Source organism: Thalassophryne amazonica, unplaced genomic scaffold (assembly GCF_902500255.1).
Source record: "Thalassophryne amazonica unplaced genomic scaffold, fThaAma1.1, whole genome shotgun sequence".
Lineage (NCBI taxonomy): Eukaryota > Metazoa > Chordata > Actinopteri > Batrachoidiformes > Batrachoididae > Thalassophryne > Thalassophryne amazonica.
In genome coordinates, this window is record NW_022986237.1 from 771,263 (window position 1) to 777,261 (window position 5,999).

Genomic DNA, 5,999 nt, shown 5'->3' on the forward strand with positions numbered 1-5,999 from the left:
GTTCCCATGATGCACTGTTTCTTTCTCTTTTTGCTCTGTATGCACCACTCTGCATTTAATCATTAGTGATCGATCTCTGCTCCCCTCCACAGCATGTCTTTTTCTTGGTTCTCTCCCTCAGCCCCAACCAGTCCCAGCAGAAGACTGCCCCTCCCTGAGCCTGGTTCTGCTGGAGGTTTCTTCCTGTTAAAAGGGAGTTTTTCCTTCCCACTGTAGCCAAGTGCTTGCTCACAGGGGGTCGTTTTGACCGTTGGGGTTTTACATAATTGTTGTATGGCCTTGCCTTACAATATAAGGCGCCTTGGGGCAACTGTTTGTTGTGATTTGGCGCTATATAAAAAAATTGATTGATTGATTGATCCTCGAAGTACTCCTTCCACTGCCCAACAACATCCCCAATCAGGGTCAACAGCTCCCCACCTGCACTGTAAACAGTGCTGGTGGAGAGCTGCTTCCGCCTCCTGAGGCGTCGGACGGTTTGCCAGAATCTCTTCGAGGCCGACCGATAGTCCTCCTCCATAGCCTCCCCGAACTCCTCCCAGACCCGAGTTTTTGCCTCTGCGACCGCACGGGGTGCGGCACGCTTGGCCTGCCGGTACCTGTCAGCTGCCTCTGGGGTCCCACCTACCAACAAAGATAAGTAGGACTCCTTCTTCAGCTTGATGGCATCCCTTACTTCCGGTGTCCACCACAGGGTTCAGGGATTGCCGCCGCGACAGGCACCAGAGACCTTGCGACCACAGCTACGAGCAGCCGCATCGACAATGGAGGTGGAGAACATGGTCCACTTGGACTCCATGTCTCCAACCTCCCCCGGGATCTGGGAGAAGCTCTCCCGGAGGTGGGAGTTGAAGACCTCGCTGACAGAGGGTTCCGCCAGTCGTTCCCAGCAGACCCTCACGATACATTTGAGCCTGCCAGGTCTTACCGGCTTCCTACCTTCCCAGCGGATCCAACTCACCACCAGGTGGTGATCAGTTGACAGCTCTTCCCCTCTCTCCACTCGAGTGTCCGAGACACGTGGCCGAAGGTCAGATGATACGACTACAAAGTCAATCATCGACGTCCGGCTCAGGGTGTCCTGGTGCCACGTGCACTTATGGACACCCTTGTGCTCGAACATGGTGTTCGTGATTGTCAAACTGTGACTAGCACAGAAGTCCAACAACTGAACACCACTCGGGTTCAGATCGGGGAGACCGTGCTTCCTGATCACCCCCCTCCAGGTCTCACTGTCGCCGCCCACGTGGGCGTTGAAATCCCCCAGGAGAACAATGGAGTCCCCAGTCGGAGCGCTATCTAGTACCCCTCCCAGGGACTCCAGGAAGGTCGGGTACTCTACACTGCTGCTCGGCCCGTAGGCCGAGACAACGGAGAGAGACCTGTCCCCGACCCGAAGGTGTAGGGACGCGACCCTCTTGTTCACCGGAGTGAACGCCAACACTTGGCAACTGAGCTGGGGAGCAATAAGCAATGCGACCCCAGCTCTCCGCCTCTCCCCGTGGGTGACGCCAGAAAAATGAAGCGTCCAGGCCCTCTCCAGGAGTTGGGTAGCAGAGCCCAGGCTGTGCGTGGAGGTCAGCCCGACTATCTCTAGTCGGTATCTCTCAATCTCCAGCACAAGCTCAGGCTCCTTCCCCCCTAGCAAGGTGACATTCCATGTCCCAACAGCCAGGGGCTGTGAGCATGGACCGGGCCGCCGGGCCACCCGCCCTCGACCGCCACCCAATCCTCTCTCCACCCGACCCCCATGACCCCCTCTGCAGGTGGTGAACCCACAGGAGGGCGGGCCCACGTCACTCTTTCGGGCTGAGCCCGGCCGGGCCCCATGGGCGACGTCACGGTCCTTGATCTTTTACTGGTCATGGAGGTTCTGAACTGCCCTTAGTCTGACCCGTCACCTAGGACCTGTTTGCCTTGGGAGACCCTACAGGGAGCACAAAGCCCCCGACAACATAGCTCCTAGGATCATCCAGGTACGCAAACTCCCCCACCACGATAAGGTGGCAGCTAGAGGGGGAGCCTCTGCAAATCATTTATGGAAATTGTGGATGCATTAGGATTTCGGCAATGCATTCGGGATTCAACACACATTAGTGGAAATACCCTGGATCTGGATCTCGCACATGGTATTGCTGTCACGAATATTGACATCATGCCTCTTACATCAGTGGTGTCTGATCACTCACTTATTAAGTTTACAGTTTCGCTGCCATGTTTAGTGGAACAACAACCTTATTTATCATTACGGCGATGCATCAACTCCTCAACTAAGAAACTCGAAGCTAGACTGCCTGATGTCTTAGCTTCACATTTGGAAAATACCCAGTCAGTAGACAGACTTGTGGATAGTTTAAGCTCAGTGCTCAAAACTACATTCAACATGATTGCACCACCTGTGTTAAAACCACGCTCCCCCAAATCACAGTCACCTTGGTTCAATGATTACCTGCATGACCTCAAGCATAAAGCAAGAGGTCTAGAACGGAAATGGCGTCGTTCAAAATTAGAAGTATTTCACCTTGCGTGGTGTGATGCTATGTTAGACTATAAGCATGCACTACTGGCTACAAAGTGGACCTACTACTCTGATTTGATCAACAAAAACAAGCATAACTCAAAGTTCTTGTTCGACACGGTGGCAACACTTATTCATGGACAACCACCTGTAGTTCGCTGTCCTTTTACAGCACAAGATTTCCTGGATTACTTTGAGAAGAAAATAGAAGACATCAGGTTAAACATATCCCAGCATGCCTTAATCCAGCCACTACACCCTGCTATTGAGGTGGGCGCCACTACTGAGGTATTACCTAGATTTACAGAATTTGACAGTATCTCACTAGACATGCTGACAAAACTCATAACGCCAACAAAAAGCACAACCTGTTTATTTGATTCTATACCAACAAAACTGTTTAAGGACCTGTGGTCCACTCTTGGGCCGACTGTGCTGGAAATTATTAATCTCTCATTAACTTCTGGATCTGTTCCTAAATGTTTCAAATCTGCAGTGATTAAACCATTACTTAAGAAACCTAATCTTGACCCTAGTGTATTGACAAACTATCGGCCGATATCAAATCTATCATTTTGCTCTAAAATTCTGGAAAAAGTGGTGTCACAGCAGCTTGTAGACTATCTTACTGAGAATAATCTCTTGGAGCCACTGCAGTCTGCTTTTAGAAAATATCATTCCACAGAGACGGCTCTCACTAAAGTGGTGAGTGATCTTCTGCTTAGAATGGATTCAGACACCACTACGGTTCTGGTGCTGTTAGATCTCAGTGCTGCATTTGATACAGTGGATCATCATATTCTACTTGATAGGCTGGAAAATCATTTTGGGATTACTGGGAGTGCCCTTGCATGGCTGACGTCATACCTGACCAGTCGTTCTGTGTTTTGTACAGTAACACTAACTCTAACCTTAGTGACATAAAATTTGGGGTTCCACAGGGGTCTGTCTTAGGCCCCCTGCTTTTCTCCCTTTATATAGCACCCCTTGGGCACATATTGCAGCGTTTTGGGATTACCTTTCACTGCTATGCAGATGATACTCAGTTATACATGCCGATAACTGCTGGTAATCTCGTTTACATAAAATCCTTAGAAGATTGCCTTGCAGCAATGAGAAGTTGGATGTCTAGAAACTTCCTACTTTTAAACTCTGATGAGACTGAAATGATGGTTCTTGGTCCAGTGAGACATCTGCATCAATTTGACCAGTTAACGCTCAGCCTTGGCTCGTGTGTCATACATCACACTGACAAAGTAAGGAACCTTGGGGTAATTTTTGATCCTTCGTTGTCCTTTGGCCTCCACATTAGAAATATTACTAGGACTGCTTTCTTCCACCTGCCAAATATAGCGAAGATTCATCCCATCCTGTCTATGGCTGATGCTGAGACCCTGATCCATGCATTTATCTCTTCTAGATTGGACTATTGCAATGTTCTATTTTCTGGTTTACCACAATCTAGCATTAGGGCTCTCCAACTGGTTCAGAATGCTGCAGTCAGACTTTTGACATGAAGCAGAAAGTTCAACCACATTACACCCATTTTGGTGTCTCTTCACTGGCTTCCTGTCCCAGTGAGATCAGATTTTAAGGTTCTGCTACTAGTCTAAAAAATTATTCATGGACTGGCACCTCCGTACCTAGCTGACCTAATTAAACCTTACGTACCGGCCCGGGCTTTACGTTCTCAGGGTGCAGGACTACTTTGTGTCCCTAAGGTGAATAAGAAGTCTGCGGGTCACAGAGCTTTCTCTTATCGTGCCCCTGTTCTGTGGAATGATCTCCCTGCATCAATAAAACAGATTCTGTGGAGACTTTCAAGTCCAGACGCACTTATTTTTCCTTTCATATGGCAGCATACTGGTAGTTTTGTGTTAGGCTTTTTACTCTTTTAATTCATTTATTAGTAATTGGAGCAGGCCGCGGCCTCAACTTTACCTAAATTCTGAGTCTTTTAGTGAAGTTTAGGGCTAGTGGCCAGCGATCACCTTAGTATTTCTTGTTTTTCTTGTTGTTTAATGCTGACAAATTATACTGTATTTTTTTTGTCTTTCTGATGCCTGATTGTTTTTTCTCTGTTTAAGGTGCAGCTCCATCCAGAGATGGGAGTTGTATTCATGTTGGCGATCCTCCTGTCCTGTGCACCAACAGCATTGTTCTGTAATTTATGTCTGTATCATGGCCCAAGCAGAGGGTCACCCCTTTGAGTCTGGTCTGCTTGAGGTTTCTTCCTCAGAGGGAGTTTTTTCTTACCACTGTTGCTCTGGGGGTTAGTAAGGTTAGACCTTACCTGTGTGAAGCGCTCTGAGGCAACTCTGTTGTGATTTGGCGCTATATAAATGAAAATAAACTGAAACTGAATTGAAATTGAAGCCTCAAACCTCTCTAGTGTGGTCTGGAAAATTGATGTTTAGGTGTCCCGGTGGCTTCCCTCATTTGTATCTTTACTCAGTTTTTAGACCAATTTATTGTACTCTTCCACCTGTCTTCTCGGGACTAAAGGAAGACATTAGGCCTCAAACCTCTCTACTATGGTCTGGAAACTTCATTGACATCTACGTGTCTCAGTGGCTTCCCTCACTTTTATTGTTACTCACTTTACAGACTGATTTATCTCAGGACTAAAGGAGGAAATGAAGCCTCAAACATTTCCACTACTGTCTGGAAAACTCAGTGACATTCAGGTGTCTCAGGTGGCTTCCCTCACTTTTATTGTTACTCACTTTATAGACTGATTTATCGTACTCTTCCACCAGTCTTCTCAGGACTAAAGGAGGAAATGAAGCCTCAAACCTTTCCACTACTGTCTGGAAAACTCAGAGTGACATTCAGGTGTCTCGGGTGGCTTCCCTCACTTGTATCTTCACTCAGTTTTTACATGGATTTATTATTCAGGTTTATTGATTTACTGTTCACAGGGTCATTCACTTCTATTGGGTGATTGTGAATCATCAGTCAGGCCCAGAAGTCTCAATTCAATTTCAAGTCTCATATTTTTGCTCATGCCCACTTAATTAGTGAGCTACACACTAATGACGTTTCAGCTAATCTGATTTTAACATATCCTTCAAATTCCAGACAAAGTTAGCTTCCGGTCTCAACAACACTCACTGTAAATTCAGTGGCGGTGTCGCAGACTGAACGGCCCCGCCTCCACTGCGCACGTGTCATTTCAGAGCTCGGCAGCTCGTCTGAGTCTCTTCACCCAAAGCGACCAAATGGATCAATGGGATTATTAACGATCAGATGACTTTAAGCAGATAATCAGCGGTGCTTTGAAATGACGACAGAGGCGCTGTGAACGCAACAGCTAGCAGCTTGTGTCGCCGTGACGCTCTGATCGCTTCCTCAGTCTTTTATGATGAAATAATGGTGAATTTATGTGGAAAGATTGTTGCAGAAAAGCTTCAGATATCTGTGGCTGAGACAAATGACGACTGGAGGCAGTCTGAAGCAGAAACCAGGTGATAGTCAATGA